The sequence below is a fragment of the Orcinus orca genome, chromosome 10, assembly GCF_937001465.1.
Source record: "Orcinus orca chromosome 10, mOrcOrc1.1, whole genome shotgun sequence".
NCBI lineage: Eukaryota > Metazoa > Chordata > Mammalia > Artiodactyla > Delphinidae > Orcinus > Orcinus orca.
In genome coordinates, this window is record NC_064568.1 from 99,233,514 (window position 1) to 99,255,656 (window position 22,143).

Sequence of the window (22,143 nt, forward strand, 5' to 3'; positions counted from 1 at the left end):
TAAAAAAGAATGAAATAATGCCATTTGCAGCAACATGGATGGACCTAGAGATTATCATACTAAGCGAAGTAAGTCAGACTGAGAAAGACAAATATCATGATGTCGCTTATATGTAGAATCTAAAAAAATGATACAAATGAACTTATTTACAAAACAGAAATAGACTCACAGACATAGAAAACAAACTTATGGTTACCAAAGTGGAAAGGGGGGAGATAAATTAGGAGTATCGGATTAATAGATATAAACTGTTATATATAAAATAGATAAACAAAAAGTAACTACTGTGTAGCACAGGGAATATTTCAATATTTTGAAATATTCAATATTTTGTAATAACCTATAAGGGAAAAGAATCTGAAAAAGAATACACACACACACACACACACACACACACACACACATATCAGTGTGCTGTACACCTGAAACGAACACAATGTTGTAAATCAACTATACTTCAATAAAAAAAATTTTTTTAAAGGTGGTAGGTTAACTGTGATTGAGCAGCCTCACCCCTAAATTCCTGGCCACATCACGCATGAGACAGGACTACATCCAGCTGCCCTCCAAGAGGGAAGGCTACGGTGGTCTCCCCAAGCAATGGAACATGCAACTTCTGAGACCTGCTGCCAGAGACCCTTTTCACACATGGGTACCCAGTCACCAACCAAATAACTCACTTTCCTTTTCTGCAAGAGTATGAGCTGCCTGAAGGAGGGATAATGTGTAGCCTTTAGCTTCTATCTTTGTGTGGGACCCTCCTCTTTCTTGCCCTCTGGCCTACAAGGGAAGAGAGCTAACATCAAACTCCTTTGGGTCTTACATGTATCAACTAATGCTGTCTCTGTGTAAAGACCCTCCATTCAGGAAGAAACAAACTATCCACAAAATCTTCTTCCATTCCTGATAGTTAAATATCATTTCCAAATCAGATTAATTAAAATGGCATGTTAGTAACCTCTCTTAAAAACATCAGTTATTTGTTCAATGAGAGGCATCAAATTTGTTGAGTGACACCCCACAGAACCACCAGAACAGATGAGCAACACCTAGGCTACCACTTTTAGAGCAGCCTTCCTAGGCAAGGCCTTCTCCTCCCTTCTCATCTCACTCAAATTTGTTCTGTCAGAAAGGGGCATCTTATCATAGCTCACTCCTTCATTTAGTCGTATTTGACAAGATTGTTATACAAAATGAGAGATTATTTCCATGGTACCATTTATTCCTAAAACATATTCAAACATGTATCTTGCTTAGTGAGATAAAGCTTAATATACTAGGAGTCAAGGGGTTTTTGTTGATAGGCAAAATGATGGTCAAGATCAAGTTATCTCTATTTTATTTTCTCAAAAAATGCATTACAAAATAAGACTTATTCTTTCTGAATTTACTTTTCTTTTTTTCCCCCAGGTGAGCCATTAAAACCAGTATAACATACTCCTTTTAGGAAATGGACGTCTAAATAAATGGGATAAAGGCCATTTAAGAGAGCCCAGCCATCTGTGTCTGAGTGGGTCTCTTGCTCTTGTTTCTATTTCTTGCAGAGCCCATTACAGAGTCTGGTACAGCTATTACTAAATCAAAGGCTTAATTTTACTTCTATTTTCAAATTTGTGTTAAAGTATTATCCTAGTGACATGTTTCCAACCTGGGTTTTACAAACCCCAGAAGGTTTCCATTTGCCTCAAAGGATACCATAATCTCAAAATTTTCTCTTGACAGTGATTTTTTAAAATTTACTTTTAGTACTAAAGACTATGATTTTACACGATCCCTTGAAAATGAGAAAATATTGGTGAAATTTCTTAAATGGTCTTTGTTTGGCTCTTCTGGAGAATTAATGCAATTTAAAAAATCAATACATTTTTTCACAGGCCATATTTTCAGCAGATTATGATGTGTGAAGTAAGAACACTTACAAACTGCTGCTAATGGTAATTCTGCAAAATGTGTACAAAATCTTCCATGTCACTATCAATCAATTCATATGAGGTTAAATATGACTTTGAAAGTCAGTCCCATTATTTACTAGTTATATTTTGTGGTATTTCATTCACTTAATATAAAAAGCTATTGTTTGAAACATTGAATACCAGTTGATATATCCATGTATAAAGACATATTTGCCAGTAGGAACCTGAGTAGCACAACTAGACCAGTAGCTACCGTCTGACATAAATCATTCTATAAATATATGCTATATAAGTAAAAGAAGAAATGAATAACTGCATTAATCTAACACATTTTCCAAATTATGACCTTATTTAACACTGAATTAGCAACCTCAGAATTAAATATTTGGAATAAGTGACTGTTTATACTCTGGGTTATATATTTTAACAGATAATGGGGTGTGTGTATGTGTGAGTGTGAGTGTGTGTGTGGTGGCTTAATACCAATGAAGTGTTCTCTGACTTCTGAAACAGATTTCTCCCATGCATAACAATTAGGAATAGTACTAATATAAGTTTGAGAGTGCTTAGCACAAGACAGTCCTACTCTGGACCCCAAAATCATAGCAAAGTGATGAACTTTATGTCCTCTCCTCTCACAGAAAGACAAGGTCTGTGTATTGTAGTTACATGCAGATACTTAAAAAGAGTATAAACTGAGTAAGGTCCAAGGACATTTAATTTCCTGTCTTCTGAAATGCAAAGTCAGTTTCATTTGGACTCTGAAATTGATGTATACCAGAACTCACCGCTCAATTCTGCAGCATCACAATAGTGTTTTTCCTCTTTAATACTATTCCCCCACTATGCCTAGAAAACAAATATTGCCCAATGATTAACCAACTACCCAATCATCCTAAGGAGTCTTTCCTATTCTGAAAACAGCAATGCAATACTGAAAAAAAGTGATGAACTGTGACTTCTTGTCCAAGTCAATGGGTCGTACAGTCTTTAGAATCAAGCTTTCCAATGTGCAGGTTAACATTTCCTGAGACATTAAGTCAAGTCATACTGTACACAGCTTGATTACTAGGTGTAATCAAAACCAAGCCTGCTATATTCTGGACTAGAATTTTCCAGCCAGAGTAAGCCCTGTTATTGCCTACCTTTGTTTTTCCTACTTTTCAACTGATTCACAGGGTAAGGAAACAAATGTAAGCAAGGGAGGGAAAAGTAGGCTAAACAGGAACTTGCCATAGAACTGGCCTCATTTTTGTCCTACCTTCTCCATATCACAAATGCTCCCCCGGGAGCAGGCATCAACAGTATGCAACTCTAACTGCAAAAGTAATAAACAGAACCTACATGGATGTTTCTCTCAAAGTTAACTCTTAATGTCAGACTGGCAGTTGTCTAAATGTCTAATCTCTCATCGAATCAATAGTAACCAATTTTAGATATAAGAAAGGGTGAGGGAGTGCAGGGAAACAAGCTAGGGAAGAATGCCATTTTCAGATTTTTATGGCATTCTCAGCAGACCTTATTGATACGTGCTGGCAGGCTGAACGAAACAGCCAAAAGAATAGGATTTTGGGGTCCATTTTAGGCTCTAGTTTGATCCACTTAAATGTTTTCATCAGAATCAAATGGGTATTGGCTTGCTCATTTGCATTCAAAACAAAGCAGGGAGAATTGAAACACACACACACACACACACACACACACACACACACACACACACACACACACTCCCAACGTTATGGTAAAATTAGGGTAAGTGATTCTCATGGTGAGGTCCAGAGCAGCAGCAGCAGCACCTAGGAACTGGCTAGAAATACAAATTCTTCTACCTTACACCAGACCTCATGAACCAGAAACACTGGGAATAGGACCGGCTGTGGTGTTTAAACACACCCTCCAGGTGTTCCTGACACATACTGAAGTTTGAGAACCACTGGATTAAGATGCATCCCCCAGTTTTCGTATAAAGAGGTTCTTTTTGGGGCCTAATTTTCCTAAATTTGAACCAAGTAATTTCAAGTAATCAAAAAGAAGCAAATGTAATCAAACTCTTGTTACGAGTTTTATTTTTTTCTTGAAACAACTGAGTTTAGTATATCATTTAGACAAAAATGAATTCAAAGTACTTATGAAATGAAATTAGTAAGAATAAATTATTTTTATAACTAAAGGATAAATAACTTGGGAATCTTGAAGGTGGGTCTAGCTCAGGCTATCTCCACTGTGGCTACATTGATAACACAGCCAGTTCGTTCCTTGCTGTGGGCAGCTGTCCTGTGCGTCGTGGGATGTTAACGTCATCTCTGGCCTTCATCCACTGATGCTGGAAATAGCACCCTCTCCCCCAGGCTGTGAAAACTTGAACTTGCAAATGTCCCTTGGAGAGGCAAATTGCCCCCAGGTTGGAACTACTGATCTAGTTGATTATTTAGAAAAACAATTTATTTGTTCACTGACTTTAAAAACACAACATGTATTAGGCACCTAAAATAAGCAAAGCACTATGCATTGCATTAAAGACACATATTCTACATTGGTATAGAAATGTTGATACATCAAAGCGCATTCTGACACTCAGACAAAATGATTTGGTAATGAGGCACTGTGGTGTATTGGAAAGAGCAGCAATTAGAACTTAGGTGACACGGCTTGTCGTCTTTGTTACTCATTTGTTGTACAGTCTTAGGAAATCACTGAATCTTTTCAGGTTATTTTCTAATACGTAAACTGAGGCTGGTGGGTTACATGATCTCTATGATGACCTTGACTTTTTCTGGTGCTATCAATAATGTATACCAGTCACACCCAAGTGTAATTGGTCCTTAGCTAATAGTTTTTCAGAGCCACGCTAAGCACATATACTATCTCCTTAACCCTCCCAACTCCATGTGAAAGCTGTTATGTCCATTTTCCAAACAGAGATACTGAGACCCAGTCCCACTGTATACCTCCCCACAGCCATGAGGCACCCTGACTACGGCCAGGGCCCTTCCCCCTGTATCGCATCTGTCTTCAGCTGTACCAAAGCTAACGGCTGGGAAGACATGGAATGATTGCCATGGAAATATACCGGAGGAGAACGAAAGTCAGCACCAGCTATCCTGAAATGGCACGTGGTTTCACTTTTGATAGAATTAATCAAAATGAAGACAGTATAACACACGTATGGAGATAAGGCAGGTTGCTAGTTTTCACTCCACAAAAGGTTTATGGAGCACTTTTGACGTGTTAAGCATTATGTAAGTGCACCAGGATATGGAAGTTTCTAGATCTTGACTGCTCTCAAGTTAAGCAGTCTGCACAGCACACACCCCCTGGAAGAACACCCTGGTTGGTTTCGCTTTAAGCATCAATGAGAACTGTACAGGTAGGGGCCTGCTGGACAGGCCCTCTCTCTTTTGCCCTCTTGGGGAAGCAGATGGAGAATGAAACTGCACTAAGTGAAGACAACCATAAAAGCATTTGCATGGCTTATCCTCTCTTGAATGAAAAGCAGAAGGAACAAAAATTCTTAGGTTTCCTGATAGACTTTTATTTATCCCTATTCTCATTGCCCCCAGAGGCAGAACTTACCATGGGTACCATCCATATATCTGCTTGTCACTTAAGCAGTGGCCCAAGGATCCTGCTGGATTTGCTAAAGGGATCCTCAGCTTGCAATTTTAACCCATTCGGTACAGGTCGTGAGAACCTGAGAACAAGTTCTTACCCAGCTACTTCTCCGAAATGTTACTATGGGGATCAGTTTATCCCAATTCATGAAATCATAACTGGCCATTTTATTCAAAGTTTTCATATCAAAGTTGACCCTAGGAAGACATGGGGTGGGGGAAAAGTAGGCTCCTATCAATGGTCATCTACTTTCAACATTAGGATCACCCACAAGTTGCTAATGTGAAACGTAATTGTCGAATTGGTGTTAGTAGAGAATTAAAAAAATTGAGGTGAAATCACTTACCCAATTTAACCCAGAAAATTAAGTGAATCGCAGCCAATATGCCACTGACCTATATGTCAGAAATCGCATTCTTTTTGTTCTCTCATAAAAGCCATGGCTTATTTAGCATGTCAGACTTTGTCTGACAATGACTTACTCAAAATTCAGCCGAGCTTTAAGGGTCCCATTTCTGCTTTTATTCCATTCACAAGAAGGATCCTGAAAACAACAAACAAAAAGCATCCAGGTGAGTTTCACTGATTTTATTCTATTTTTTCAAACTTGAGAAAAAAGCTTTGTCAGTCAATCTGTACGCAAATTGCAGGACCGTTGTGAGGCTTGGCTGCTGGCAGGGTGCCAGAGTACACTTTCAGCATTATTAGTATTCTTCATGGCTGTTTGTTGTCTGCTGGGGCAATTATCTTGCTTTAATTTAGGTCACTAATGATGTTATGAGATAGTTTGATGGTGGTGTAATTTCTTTTGATGTTGTTTTTGTTTCTATTGCTTATATCAACTCATTCTGATTCCATAAAAACTGAATTCTATACCCACCGAGGGAGGGAGGCGAGGAGAGGGTGGAGGGGGGCACGGGAGAGGGGGGGGTGAGGGAAGCGAGTGGCAGGGCTGGGCATTAAGGTCTGGCAGCGGTGCTTCCATGATGAGGATTCTCTACTGTGCTGGTCTGCTTCTCCCCCAGCATGAGAGCTGAAGGCTAGGAGATCACACCACACTGCTCTGTGTCTCATCAGGTTTGAAATTATTTCCGACAGGCTACCAAAACAATCGGTCCCTCACGTCTGCAGCTTTTACACTAGTTGAAGTCTAATTTATAAGACAGATCATTTGCTTCAGTGATTCCATCTCTGATCCTCCTAAGCCTCCTATGTGGAGACCTCATTTGGGGAATACAGAGCTTTCTTCCAAACCCACGTCCTCCTGTCTCCTTCCCCCTTCCCTACCTGGCCCCCTTGAATGGGCAACTTGGAGGCTCTAATGATTATTGCTCAATATAAATTCTTTCCTTGGCACTCAGCTTTATTTATTTATTTTTAATCATATGTAAAGCCACAGCACTTACTTGAATTGCATACGTACTGGTTTTAAACATGATTTAACACAAACTAGCTCTAAAATGTACTAGTCTGACTCATTCCATCCTTCTGAATACTGAAGAAGGGATGACTTTGTGTTCACCTACAGAGATACTGTCCAGTCTGCTGTACAACCTGGGTCTCCTGACTCTTTGCCTGCCAGGAGAGCTACAGTGGATATAGAAATGCGATTCAGAATTCCTAGCAAATTTTCTGGTAGAGGAGAACCATGCATTCAAAAATATCTATAGGATAAATGAAGTTAATTAGAACTTTGAAATGTTATTATTTAGATAATATTATTTAGATTACATTATGTAGAAAATGTTATCCTTTAGAAATATTATTATGTAGAAGTAACACTCCAGAAATATTAGTAAATCAATCTAATAGCATAAAAAGAAAAAGCTGAGGAGTCATGTCAGCGAAATGGCAGCATAGGAACTTGTACCGCTTGCCCCTCCAGAAACACCATCAATTTGAGCAACTATCTACACATCAAAATACTTTCACAAGAGTCAAGAATTCCAGGTGAGACTAAAAAAAAAAAAAAAGAATTCCAGGTGAGGGATTATGGCATCTGGGTGAAGTACAGAAATATGAAAGGATGCGCCGAGGAGGGTAGGAAAGATAGATTCAAACCACACCCATCTTCCCAGACAACCCAGCCGGGAGAGAGACATCCTCCTCACAGGAGAAGGAGAGTAAAACGAGCACTGGACTCCACCAGGGACCCCAAAGGCTGCCAGCCCCAGCCCCAGGCTATCTCCCAGAGCCTTCTGTGGCTCCTTTCAGGCTCCCCTGAACCCAGGATTCCACCCCCCTCCTCCTCCTTGGCACCTGCCAGCTCCAATGGCCCTACACGTATGTTCTTGGCATCAAGTTCCCAGTGGGCTTCCATGAACACATACCCGGCTCACGGCAGCCTGTCTCCTCCAGTGACCCAGGCGCCTCCCAGGTGGCTACCACAGCAGGGCTTCTGTGATGTCAGGCCCCAAACAGTTTCCCCTGAATCAAGAAACCTGTTCACCCCCCTAGGTGACTCCCTCCCCTAGATCCTCCCTGCAGCGCCTCATCCTGGTGCCCGCTTTACTCCAGCAGTCCAGGCAGTGTCCGTGGCACCATGGGCCCAGTGTGCTCCCGTGAATCAACAAGCTGGCTCACCCCACGCCTGCTGACGCCAGAACCCACGTGGCTGTGAAGACACCCGTCTGCCTGAGTTGCCGCAGACATAGAGAATGGACTTTAGGACACGGGGAGGGGGAAGGGGAAGCTGGGACGAAGTGAGAGAGTAGCATGGACATATGTACACTACCAAACGTAAAATAGATAGCTAGTGGGAAGCAGCCGCATAGCACAGGGAGATCAGCTAGGTGCTTTGTGACCACCTTAGAGGGGTGGGATAGGGACGGTGGGAGGGAGGGAGATGCAAGAGGGAAGAGATATGGGGATATATATATATATATGCATAGCCGATTCACTTTGTTATAAAGCAGAAACTAACACACCATTGTAAAGCAATTATACTCCAATAAAGATGTAAAAAAAAAAAGCCATATGCAGCACAGTTCAGAGAGAATTCCAGTTAACACGCGTTTTACAGCTTTTCTCTAACCAGAGGAGTATACTGCCTGCCACACAGGACTGCTTTAAGCTTCTATTCCAAATGCTGGCCAGGAAAGCTAATTTCTCCACATTTGACTCAGATGCCATCGACCCCAGTGGCCACTGTTCTTAGGACCATAACAGACCCCAAGAGCCTGCTTTTCACTTCCCCAGATTTATTTGTCCACCTACTGGGCCAGGTACACATTTAGGTATATGAAGATGTGGGAGGGGATTTATCTATGTTACTGGTCCGTGGCTCACCTCTGAGGTTATAAGAGGACTGTTCCTTCTGAGGATCCTGACGGAGTTCTAGCTATTGAGTATTTATTGAATCACTACCTCTTAAAGGTGATGGGAGTAAAGGTCTCAGTACTCTTTATTGGTGAAGTAAATATTTTTTAAACTAGAAGTATTGTCTTTTTATTTCAAGTTTCTTCCTAGCATACTCTTTTTCAATGAAGTTTTAGTTTTACTCCAAAATGATTTTTTAAACTTAAAAATAATTAAACAAGATTTTGTATAATTATTTGTTTAATAATTAAACAAGAATCCCTTTAGGGATTAGGGTTATTGCCCAAAATATGAATACATGAACACCACACATGGTAAATATAATGTTTTAAAACCAGTAAGTAAATATGAAAACGAGAGCATGAGTCCACAGAAAGAAGCAACTTACGTGTCAGACACTCTGCTAAGGCACTGAAGTTAAATCCTCTCATGAAATTTATACTCTATGTGTGTGGCCAGGTCAGGAAAATCGAAGTTTCTCGAGGAAAATGTGAAATAAATTGTAAGGACCCCAAAATATTTTTTTAATTAATTAATTTATTTATTTTTGGCTGCGTTGGGTCTTCGTTGCTGCATGCGGGCTTACTCTAGTTGCGGCGAGCAGGGGCTATTCTTCTTTGCGGTGCGCGGGCATCTCAGTGCGGTGGCTTCTCTCGTTGCGGAGCACGGGCTCTAGGTGCGCGGGCTCAGTAGCTGTGGCACATGGGCTTAGTTGCTCCGCGTCATGTGGGACCCTCCGGGACCAGGGCTCGAACCTGTGTCTCCTAGCATTGGCAGGTGGATTCTTAACCACTGTGCCACCAGGGAAGTCCCCACAAAACAGTTTTGAAAACTGCCTATCATACTTAGCTGAGTCATTGAATAGACCAGTATAATATATGGCATACTGACTATGTGATAAACTTTAACAGGCTGGGGTAACCTTAAGTTATTTGATTTAGGGAAACAGCGCAGCAAAGTCACTTAGGGCAAATTGCCTGTGACTCAATGGAGAAAGAATTCTAACAATTTATTTTCACCTGGAAAAACTTGGCTCATTTATTTTACTTTTTCCACCTTCCACACCAGTATAGGGATAGAAGAGTACACACAATGTACACGAACCACATGCAGAATTTTATAATCCTTTTATTTAAAAGTCAGTTTTAAGCCTCGTGGAGTTTTGATACTATTTTAGATATGATCAAAAATGTGGATCAAAGAGAAATCACAAATTCTGTGTACCTGGGAACTTATGAAGAATGGAACAAACAAAAAGATGACTACATCTTAATCTCCTGTGATTTGAGAAGGAGGCAAGCTGATATATTAACACAGGACTAACCTCAGATTAAAGAAAGCTTGATCTCAGTGAGGGCCTTTCGTGACTATCACTTTATAAGTTTCATCAGGCCATTTCACCTCTCTGAGCACTGAGTTTTCTAGCTTCCAAAATGAATGAACTTGAGTAAACAAAATCTAGAGTCACTTTCAACTCTCAACTCTTATGGTTCTTTTACACTCAGCTGCAAGGTGAGATTGGGTTGGCAATACTCCTTGCCTGGTTGAGTCCGTTTGAGACTGGAAACCTAACAACTTTTATTCTTAGTGTCAATTCCCTAAACCTTCATATCTTTTGGAAACTTTTCCTGTTTGCTTCACAAAATACACCAATACTACTAACATCTTCACGTCAACAGGTAAACCAAGCTAGAAAAAAAGAAACAGGAGGTAGACATAGAAGTACTCTAAATTAGCTTGGTTTTATGGAGTCTTGTTTAAAGGAGAACTTCCAAATTCCAGCTGTGTACTGTTTAAATGTCTCCTTACATGAAACTGACAGAGGCGGAATAGGATCCAGTTAATAACAGTTTCCTTTCCTTGCATCTGATAAGTTAACATCTGTGCCTTCTGATAAGGCACGCTAATTTTTTTAGCAGCATTTGCACTCTTCAGTAGTTCCCTTTTAGTACAAATAGCTGCCTCCAGAAATGCCCCAGGGCTACAGTGAATTGTCAGACAGATGGGAGGGAGGCACCACCTGAGGAAGAAGCCTCCCCAGGTATACACTCGGATTTCCACATTAACAACATACATTGAAACGTGAACGGAAACTTTGTTAGTCACACTGGGTATTTTAATACTCCCAAATAATGATTCACTTAATATAATAAGAATACGATGATACTGATAATGATGACAAGGTTAATTACTAATTTGTAGTTATCTGCTGATTCATTTAAAGGTACACTTAGTATTTAAGAAAACACTGTAGTGTTTTTTGTTTTGTTTTGCTTTGCTTTTTTCCCCTTGTGATTATGTGTCCCTGTTTTGGACAGGAGAAAATTTTTTCTTACCCTCATTCCCAAATGTCAGGCCCTCAGGTTATATTTTTGTTTGCAGAATTCTCACCCCTCGTCTGATTTTTCTGCCAACTTCCCTCTGCTCTATCATGTCTGACAATGTCCTCTGGAGCCTCCATCTGTCAGCAAGCACCTCTATCCTTCTGTTTCTTCACATAAACTTCCTTCTCCTCTGTCTTAAAGGAATTCAGGAAACACCAGTTCCCTTACCGTCAGCCCTTTTACTGAGGGGCCGCTGGTTCTCACGAACACAGCCCCTAATTACCATGAGGCCAAAAGGCGATGTGTCCTGTGCAACAACCTCTTCCCTTATGACCCATTTATTTCACAATAACTCAATCTTTTCCCGTCTATTCATCTTTTAAAAGCACAAGCCTATTTAACTCTAATGGGACGACTAGGAGATTTGGCCCAGAACTTTGTGTTTGAGGTATCTCCCTCCTTACATACCTTATAGGTTCTGAAAATAATAGTCCTAATCATTTGCTATTTGCCCAAGAGGAGATACATTACTTTTAATCACAAAAGTATTTTTATAACAGGAACACTACAGGAGTTTGAATGATGGGTTCCTGGGGTGATAAGGGTGTTCAGAAGTCAACGACCAAGGCATTGCAATACATCCCCTTTTCTTGTCGTTGTTGGGCAAACAGTGATGGCCTGGCATTTTTCTCCCAGAACATCAACAATACTAAAGGATTAAGAAGCTGTTTTTTAATTAATGGTGATATGACTTAAGTATCTATAGAGTCCAGACCACTGTGACTCTATCATGATGGGTAGACAATCTATTTTATAGTCTTTGCAGCTCTAGAAGTCTATCACTCAAATTATCACTTAGTTATTAGGCAAAACATGTGAAATGTTTGTCCTAACATTTGGTAGCAAGCAGAGAGAGGAGAGGGCATACAGTCAATTGTGGGATGGGCTTCACACTGAATGTTATAACTAGCAAGTATGAGAAGCAGGACCATTAGAGAAGCATTATGGAAGTAATGTCCCATATCTAGAATGTTCCACGTCCATATTTCTTTAAATGTGGACTCGACTGTGTACTTCTAGTGTGAGGAGATGTCAACAATTCCCCTCCTCCTGAAACAACTCTGAAATTGGACAAAATTGTCAAAAATGATCACAGCTCTGGAAAATGACCAAAAGTAAACAGCAAATAGGGAGGCATTTACTCTTGAAAACCCCCAGAGCTCCAGGTAACAGTAAAGACTGTTCTTACCTGGGAATTTTTGCCTGGGAATGTTCCATTTTCCCCTTCCTCCAGTCCAGATGAGGTAATAGTGTTATTAAGACAGGGCTGGCTGTAAAAATGAGCAGCTTTGTTGCTAGAGAAGGCTAATTTGATTTGGCACAGGGCAAAAATCCTACACCCGGGGCATTGTTAATAAAAGCAGCAAACTCAATAGGAAGCAAAAAGGGAAAATAAGAAGGTGGAGTCCTGCTTTGGGTGAGTAGCAGATTGGTGGACTAGCCATTTAACCAGGAGATCTTGGATATAAGAGAGCCACAGAGGGACTAAGTAAGCTCTCTACACATGCCTGGCTGACTAGGAGGCTGTGTGTCATTTAAATGCATGACCCAAACCACATGCAAACCTGTCAGGAGAAGGTAGAAGCCTTTCTGGCATGAAGTTTGAGCACAAAATCCGGCCAAATGTGGTTCACCACTAAACTATGCAGACATTGGTGTGATACTTAGGATGTGAGGCTATAAAATAAAAATAATAATATTTTTTAAAAAAGTGAACAGAGACCCAGTGGTCACACACTTTAAGGAAAAAACAATCACACAGATATAGACCAGGCAAGTTTTTAAAAACCAAAACAAAACAGAAACAATAACCCACAGGGGAAAATAACCTGAATCCAGAGTTGCGACAATAAATTATCTAAAATTTAATGTTTTCAGTCTGAAATTGTAGGGTATGCAAACAACAGGAAAGTTTAAGTAATACACATGGGGATAAAAAGTAATAGAAACTGTCTATGAGTGAGTAAAAATGTTGCTTTTAGCAAACAAAGTTGCCAAAATAGCTATAGGATATATGCATGTTCAAAGAACTAAAGGAAAATATGACAATGACAAATCAACAGAGATCATAATAAAAATGAAAAGTATAGAAAAACCAAGTAGAAATTCTGAAGTTGAAAAATACAAAAATGAAAATGAAAATTTTACTACATGAGCTCAACAGCAGATAACAGATAGCAGAAGCGAGAATCAGTGAGCCTAAAGAAAGAAATCATCCAAACTGAAAATCAGAGAGGAAAACTGTTGAATAAAAATGAACAGAGAATCAGAGACTTACAGGACAACTGCAAGTCTACTAACATACAGGTACAATGTGAGTCCCAGAAAGAAAGGGTAGAGAGAAAGGGACAGGAAAATATTTAAGGAATACATGCTTATAATTCCCAAAATTGGATGAAAGAAATTACTATACAGGTTCAAGAAGCTCAATAAACCAAAAGGATAAATACAAAGAGACCCACGCCTACCACATCACGGTTAAGCTGTTGAAAGACAAAGAGAAAATTCTAAAAACATCAAAGAAAACTGACTTGCATGCACAAGAACAACTATAAAATTAAAAGTTGACATTTTATCAAAAACAGTGGAGGCCCAGAAGTAGTGGAATGGCAAAATTAAAGTCCTGAAAGCAAAACAAAACAAAACAAACTTGTCGATCAGAAATTCCATGTTCAACATTCTGTTCTTCAGAAATGAAGGAAGAATAATGGCACTCCTAGGTAAATCATGGCTGAGAGAACTGATTGCTAGCAGAACAGTTTTAGATGAAATACTAAAGAAAGTCCTATGGACTGAAAGAATTATACCAACTGTTAACTCAAATCAAGAAGAAGAAATAAAGAGCACTGGAAATGGAAGCTATGGGATAAATATAGAAGAGTATATGACTATCTTTTTCACTTAAAAATTTCTTTCAAAGTTATAAGTAATAATTATAGCACTATATTCATGGATTTATAAAATATACACATGTAATATAATGATAATCAGAGCTGTAAGAAATGGAAAGGAAGAGGAGCTGTATTGGAACAAAGTTGCTATATTTCCAGTTAGTGCTGGAAATAAGTCAGTATTAACCTAATGTAGATTGTGAGAAGTTAAGATGTATATTGTAATCCCTAGAGCAAACACTATAAAAGTAACTTTAAAAATCAACAGGAAACTAAAATTTTACACAAAAGTTTTACACAAAAATACAAATTTTACACTAAAATAAACAAAAGCAGTAAAAGAGGAAGAAAAATTAGACATACAGAAAATAAATGGGAAATCGGAAGACAACTCCATCCTCATCAATAATCACATTAAATGTGAATGAACAAAAGCACTCTAATCAAAAAGCACAGATTGTAAGACTGGATTAAAAAAATGAAGATCCAAATGTCTACAAGAGAAACACATTAGAATCAGAGACACAAATAGGTCAAATGTAAAGGATAGAAAAATAGTAGCTATAAGAGAGTTGGAGTATCTATGTTAATACCAGAAAAAAAATAGGCTCTAAGAGAAGAAAAAAATATTACTAGAGGTAGGGACATTTTATAGTGATAAATATGTCAGGAAGATATAATAATTATGAAAGTTACACACCCAGAGAAGAGCATCCAAAATAAATGAAGAAAAAACTGACAGAAATGAAAGGTGAAATAGACAATTCAATCATCAGAATCAGAGTTCAATGTCTTACTCTCAATATTTGATAGAACCAGACAGAAAATGGTACACTTGAACAACACTGTCACCACCATGATCTAACTGATATTTATAGAGCAGTCTATCCAGGAACATCAAAATACAATTCTGTGGGCTTCCCTGGTGGCGCAGTGGTTGAGAGTCTGCCTGCAGATGCAGGGGACACGGGTTCGTGCCCCGGTCCGGGAAGGTCCCACATGCCGCAGAGCGTGCTAGGCCCGTGAGCCATGGCCGCTGAGCCTGCGCGTCCGGAGCCTGTGCTCTGCAATGGGAGAGGCCACAACAGTGAGAGGCCCGCGTACCACAAAAAAAAAGAAAAAAGAAAATACAATTTTTTAAAACACATATAGACTAACCTCTAAGCTAGACCAAACGCTAGGTTATAAAACAACCCTCAGTCAACTTAAAATGGACTGAAATTATTCAAAGTTATGTTCTCCAACCACAGTGAAATAAAATTAGAAATGGGCAACAGAAAAAAATTTGGGAAATCCCTAAATATTTGCAAATTAGACAATATACTTCTAAATAATTCATACTTCAAAGAAGAAATGACAAGGGAAACTAGAAAGCATTTTGAACTGAATGAAAATTTAAACTCAATATATCACAATTTTTATTACACACTAAAACATCGATGAACCTCAAAAACATTTCCCCAAGTTAATGCAAAAGAGCACGTATTGTGTTTTTCCACATATATGATATGTCCAGAAAACTCAAATTTATAATGACAGAAGGCAGATCAGAGGTGCCTGGGGCTGGGAGTGGGGTACAAGAATGACTGTGAAAGGGTGAGAGGAAATTTTTGAGGTGATAAAAATGTTCTAAAACTACATGTGGTAATGGTTGCACAACTCTCTAAATTCACTAGGAATCATTCAATTGTATACTAATAATGGTTCCATTTTTTGGTTTCTGAATTGTACCTGAATAAAGCTTTGAATAAACAAAACACACACATTTATCAAAAAAAATTAAATTTGGTCAAAATCTGGAAAGTCTTTTATAATAATTTGGTCCATTTTTGTTTATTTCTTGGAAATAACCCCTGTAAGTGTTTAAATTGAAAATAAAGCCTTAGACTAAAACATTTTGTTACAAAGCCCCATTCTTCCTACAGAAAAAAACAGGATAGCTATGGCATTCCAAGTGTTCACAATGGGTGACTAGCTGCTGTGTGTTTCTATGTACATGGATAGGTAGAAGCTCTCTTATCCAGTCAATTTGGAAGGAACTGTTGACTAGCAGCTTGAAAAAGTTCTTTTAAAGTGGGCACAAAATTAAATCACATGTCCTTTAAATATTTTTGTTTTAATTTAAAACATAAAAATAATTATGCAATAATTACTCTGCAATCGTTTCAATGTTAGGTCAATTATTTGTGTTTGGGTCCATTTACTCGAGTTTCCTGTTATTTTCTGGGATAAGCCACATAATGCAATTTTTTCAAGTTCACACTTTGGTTTTGTTAAGGTAAACCATGAACTCGTACATTAATTTCAAAAACAAATGCTAGATTCTTACTAAATTTCCTCATGTATGACAGCAAAAAACTTAAGGACTAATTTTCTATACTGTTCAAAGAAACGGTAAAATGTGTTTTTGAAGAAATATTTTAGCATATGGTTTATCTCTTTTTGTACTCATGAGTCTTCTAATTACGTGATAATTAAAGTACAAAATTATAATAATAAAAGCCACTGACATAAACAGGTATAGATACAAAAATGTGAGGTAAGCCTAGAACTGAGCTGGTTGAAGCAGCAGTGCATGGGCTTCAATTAATCTGGTCAATAAATTGAACGGATATTGTTCTGCAGCAAACATGTGAAAAAGGTGTTGCCACCTATTTGGCTTCCATATCACTACCCCATATTCTCTGTGGAGCTCCTTTTTCTTGCATCACTTACTTATTGCCACCCAACAACCCAAAACACCACATTGGAATCAATACAAATAGGGAATATTTGTGGTCTACAATTTCACTGGAACCTCAGTGTGGCTCTACAATCCTGAGCCAGGGCCCTGACGGTCCTCCTTCAGTCCCAGCGGGACCTTTCAGCAATGGTCCCACACAGCTTCTTCTCTCCTCAAGTCTCAAACTGTTTGCATCCCCACAGATCCATTATTCAGAAGATAAACTTGTTTTCTTTTTCACAAAAATAAAAGTCTTCATTTCTCCTCTCTGATATACATGTACCAAGAAAATATAAAATGTGCCAAATTTTATAGTGGCTCAGAATGAATCAAATGTTCTTTGACAAGTGTTTAAACACATAAGGAAAATAAACTTTTTCAAGAGCTAGTGGGTAGTGTTGGCTTTGACTTTCTACTTTCGAATAAATTACTTGTAGGAAATATAAGTTATACAACACTGACTAAAACCAGTTATAAGTGACTTTTTATTAGAATGTTTCACTCAGGCTATTAAATAAGACAATTACATAACAAGATCTTTTTTTCTTTATAACTGTTTTCTTGTTGGATAGGATTAAGATTTGCTAATCTTGTAGAGCAGTAGTTCTCAGCCTTTTAGAATTTATAGTATACTTCAAGTACTGGAATATTAGTTAGCAGAGCTAAACTAATGTAAAGTTTCAAAACAACACACGATAAGCAAAAACTACAGCACAATCATACTCTGGTATGAGTGTTTTAAAAAGGTCTATAGTTAATTATCCACTCTTTCAGAACCACATTGGTTTTGTGTAGAAGAATTTCTGCCTTGATCTTGCTTTGTTATACTCACAAGGAATATGTCAACAATTTCCAGTAAACACCAAGCTCTTACCTTGCTACCTGCCTTCCGTTAGACTAAAACTAAGTCTCTTAACTCTTGCTTTCAACAGACAACAGATTGAATTCTGCTATTCTTCATTTCACAGGATCCATTCCATTTGGTGTTCTGTTTGAAAAATATTATTCTACTACAATACATACTTAGCTTAAATATGCCCCCCCAAAATCATTTCACATTTTGAATACATTTGTCAAGGGCTCAGAACATACATGTGGATTATAATAGCCTGGCTGAGAATGACTTTTGCAGAGAAGTTAGAATGGGTAATCCAGATTGTAAAAATTGAGATTAGAGATGATTTGGTTTAGAGGCAATTCCATGGGATCCTACTGAAGATTTTTAGAATACAAATTAATTTATAATATTTAAGGGCATCAAAGAGAAGGACATTTTAGAACATGGGAAAAATCAAGTCCAGGAGAAGATTCTATTTACTTCCCATACTAAAATATGTTTTGATTTTTAAAAAACAGATAAAATGAAGAGCAAGATACTCTTAGAGATCAGAGTCCCATAAGATAAAGTTTCCTTTAGTTATGAGGTTGTATAGAGCATTTCAGCGTCCATCAGTGTCAAAAGGATTAAAACAGGAATAGAATACAAGGGGTTCAGAAGCACATCGAGAGAAGTAGTGCCCTTTCATCTGGCAGAGTAGAGTCATAAAATGTTAAAAAGCCATGTTTCTCTACTTTCTGCATTACATGAATTCCTCAAGATAGGAATAGTAATCATCTCAGAAACCTATATAACAGAAAGACTGTAGCATTAATTTACCAATCAATGAGCCATTTCCGTCGATCCTCCAAGCAATTGGGAAGAACTAGACATCACTATTAAACAAAGAGCAACATTCTAAATGCCAAGCATACATCATAATTTTAAATAATAGTACCTTACATTTGTGTAGCACTTCAGAGATTACAAAGCAGTTTTAGGTACATTATTTCATTTATCAACCTCTAAAAGAGGAAGAAAAAATTAAGGCAAAGAAAAGGATTAACATTAGTGTTGCACTGGATAAATGAGGGTGAGTTTCTAGAATAATAGAAGTCCTCAACAAATTGTTATCAGAAACTGATGAATTGCTTATCTCAACTTCATTATCCTTATCATGAGCACTTATGAGAGAAATGAAAAATTGATGAGTACCGCCATAATCAAAGAGAATAAATGTTTCTCTGTTAAAGTGAATGCATAATCTTTCCAGGAATAAAATAACAATATTCATTCATTATTAAATTCTGATAATACTGACACCAAATCTTATTTCAACCATTGAAGGGAATTAGCGATATAGAAGAATATTATTTGGATTTGGTGTTAAACTGTATGTACATATGTAAGGTATTTTCTCCCCTAAGATCAAGTACCTTGTCTCTACCAATTGGGGAGTATTTTTGGAATCTATTTATGATAGAGTGAGGGTTCATTTTTTATTAATAGACTGATTACCTTCTAAAAACAGACCGAACAAATATCAAAGGCCTTACTTACAGGAGAATTAACATAATGTCATCTTACAACAAATGGGATTTTCTTGAGTGATCAGTTTTCATGAAAAGATTGTCATGTTTTCTTTTTTGTCCCCTACACCCTCTTAGCCCAGCTTTACACAAATATAATGTAAGAAGGATAATTTACCCCATTATGTAATTGCCTACTTTCTCCAGCTGATTCTATCATTTCCATTAAACTGATGGAAATTAAAATAGAAAAAGGTGATATTAAGCCATTAGCTACTTTAAAATGTACATTAGTAATGTACTTAAAATACAACACTTTTGTACCATGCCCCACAATTCAACTTTCAAAGAAATGCCAAATATAAGTAAGCAAAAGAAACAAAAACAAAAGCGTTTCTTCTACTGAGAGATAACCACTGAAAAATGCAGGTTCTTCACTCCTGATTTTTGTGATCATGTATGTGTGCATCTTTGATTGTGTCTGTGTGTATGTGTCTGTATGAATCTCTGTGTTTAACTGTGCATGTGTGTGCATAGTCTGTAGCTGGGCACGTATGTAACTCAGCTGAAACATGAAGGTTTCCATTTCATACACTAGGGGACAGTTAGCTATTGCTACAGCACTAATGCTAAATTAGAGTATACTCATTCCAGATATTGCAAATCATTATATCATTAAGTGTTTATCGACAGAGAAAAATATCCATGATATCATAAATGAAAATATAAAAATAATCATAATGCACATATAATATTGTAACCTCCTGAAATATCATGATGCAAAAAGGTTTAAGAGATTGAAATTATGGTTTAATGACATGTATTTGATAGAGATCATACTAAAATTATTCCAATAAATATAAATGTAATAAGCTTTGAGTACATGTCTTGTGCCTGAAAATGTGTTAAGCTTTTAAAATATGTTAAGTATGATCCTACATCCAACTTTATTACACAGACTGTATTATGCAAAAGTAGAAATGTCTCCTTTTCCACCTTGCAGTTAAATGTCATCTTGGGAAAGAGAAGAAGAAATCATTTAAGAGCGGTGAAACTTACTCTTGTCAATCAGTCTTGTGTGGGCTCTGGCTTAAAGAGTTTTATAGGTATTACTAAGGCAATTCAAATCTCAAACTCTTTGTTAGTTCTGTTTCCCCCTTGAAATAGTCCTCCTTCCTATGTTAGCATTTGGGGTTAATGGCAAGTAGCCTCCCAGTGGTGTTGGAAGGAATCCCTAGGTCTTTCACTAGGCTGGTGCTGCTGAGGTGTCTTGCTTGCCTGGGGGCACTGTGACGGCATTCACTATTGAACATCTTGGGCCTCACTGAATTAATGATGTTTAGTGCTTCATTCAGAGGCCAAGCACCACCTAAAACAAAACATTAATGCTCGGCTTTGAGCTTAGAACTAAAAATATAAAATCTTCAATGAGATTTTAGTCTTTGAAGCCTAAAATTCTTCAAAGAGAACACAATGTTGTAATTTCCCTAGATCTTCTTTTTTAAATCAGGAGAAAAGCTTGATGTTATGAGTATATAGTTTTACTCTAAGCCACGGTATTTAGAGGAAGAGGGACATGAAATAAGGGAAGTTGCTTCCACATAAGAAGGGCGAAATTACTGCTGGTGCTAGGAGAACCTTGGAGAAGGATTTGGAGGGGAAAAGTCCAGGGGAAGAGTCCTAATCAAATGGGGCCCTAACCTCAGATGGAGCTTCATCCCAAGAGTAGGGAGGCAAGATGATGTATATAGAGAAATATACCCTATTTCTAGTTTCCTGCAATCCTCTCAGGGAAGTCCTACACTCTGTATCAAATAACAGCTATAAGGCATCAGAGAGGAGACAGTACAATAGCAAACTAGACCTCAGATCACTCTTGTATGTGTGAGTGTTGTGAGTGGTGGTGAGGTAGGTTCAAGAGTTCAGTATGATTCGGTTATGAGAAGTGAATGTACTGAGACATGCCGAGTATCTGAAGATGCCTGAGATTGGGAGGAGAAGATTCCGTGAATGAGACATCATGGGAGGAACCATGAGCTTCATATCAGGTGCCACTATGAAATACCATAATTCCAAGTGGGGCAGCCACATCTCATGAACACAGAATGAAGCAGCCATGACCCAGTGGGACAAGGGCCATCAACTATCCAGAAAACAGGTCAAATACTAGAGCATCTCCCTGAAATGCTATGAATATGCCCAATTCTTGAGGATACCTAGGGAAAGAGCCAGGCAAAGGGAGAGTGAGAGCTGCTGATAGAAAGTTGGTCCTTGAAATTGACTGAATTCTCCAAACTGGAAGAAATAGTTTCCTTCACTTGGCAAGTCACATAGGTAGAAGTTGAAAAGAAATGAACCTTTAAAGAGCACAGTGGTCAATTTCTTGAAGGACTTTAGCCTTTCAAGGGATTTTGGACTATAAAATTTTACAGTTTCTGAAATTGTCCACTTGTCTTTTGAAGTGAATATTCTGCAGCATTTATGATTTCTACCTTAATTTGCAAAAACTAACTTGTTAACAAGTAAGATTTCACTTCCAAAGATTGTACTTTTCATAGAAACAAAATTTGTAAGCAATTCCTTTACCTCTAGCAGGAGATATTCTATCATATTAATTCAGAAACATAATCTTTGAGGTCATTTTGAAACTGGAAGTAGACATTTATCTTACTGCAGAGTGTTTCCCTTTTCTAATCAATCTCATTAATATCAGAAAAGTTTCATATCTTTAATTTGAAAAAGGTACAGGAGAAAAGAAAATATTTGAATTAAATATAAACTTTAGACATTAGATTTTCAAAAGAAAGAACTTTCGATCATAACCATTGTTTTTTCTCTGTTTTTTGAGTTATGTCAAACAAAGCATAGAAATGAACTTATCCTTCCCCTTGAGGAAATTACATAGTAAACAGTATGCACAATATTATGGCACAGGCACCCCCACACAATGTAATATC

General features: G+C 37.9%; 1 long non-coding RNA gene across 1 annotated transcript in view; it reads right to left on the reverse strand.

Moving 5' to 3' along the window:
* LOC125965555 (uncharacterized) overlaps positions 1–22,143 on the reverse strand; it is a 135,709-nt gene that overhangs the window by 89,299 nt on the left and 24,267 nt on the right. Inside the window, exon 2 of the long non-coding RNA XR_007479584.1 lies at positions 6,008–6,069. This is a non-coding gene — a long non-coding RNA (uncharacterized LOC125965555). The remainder of the gene's footprint in view (positions 1–6,007; positions 6,070–22,143) is intronic.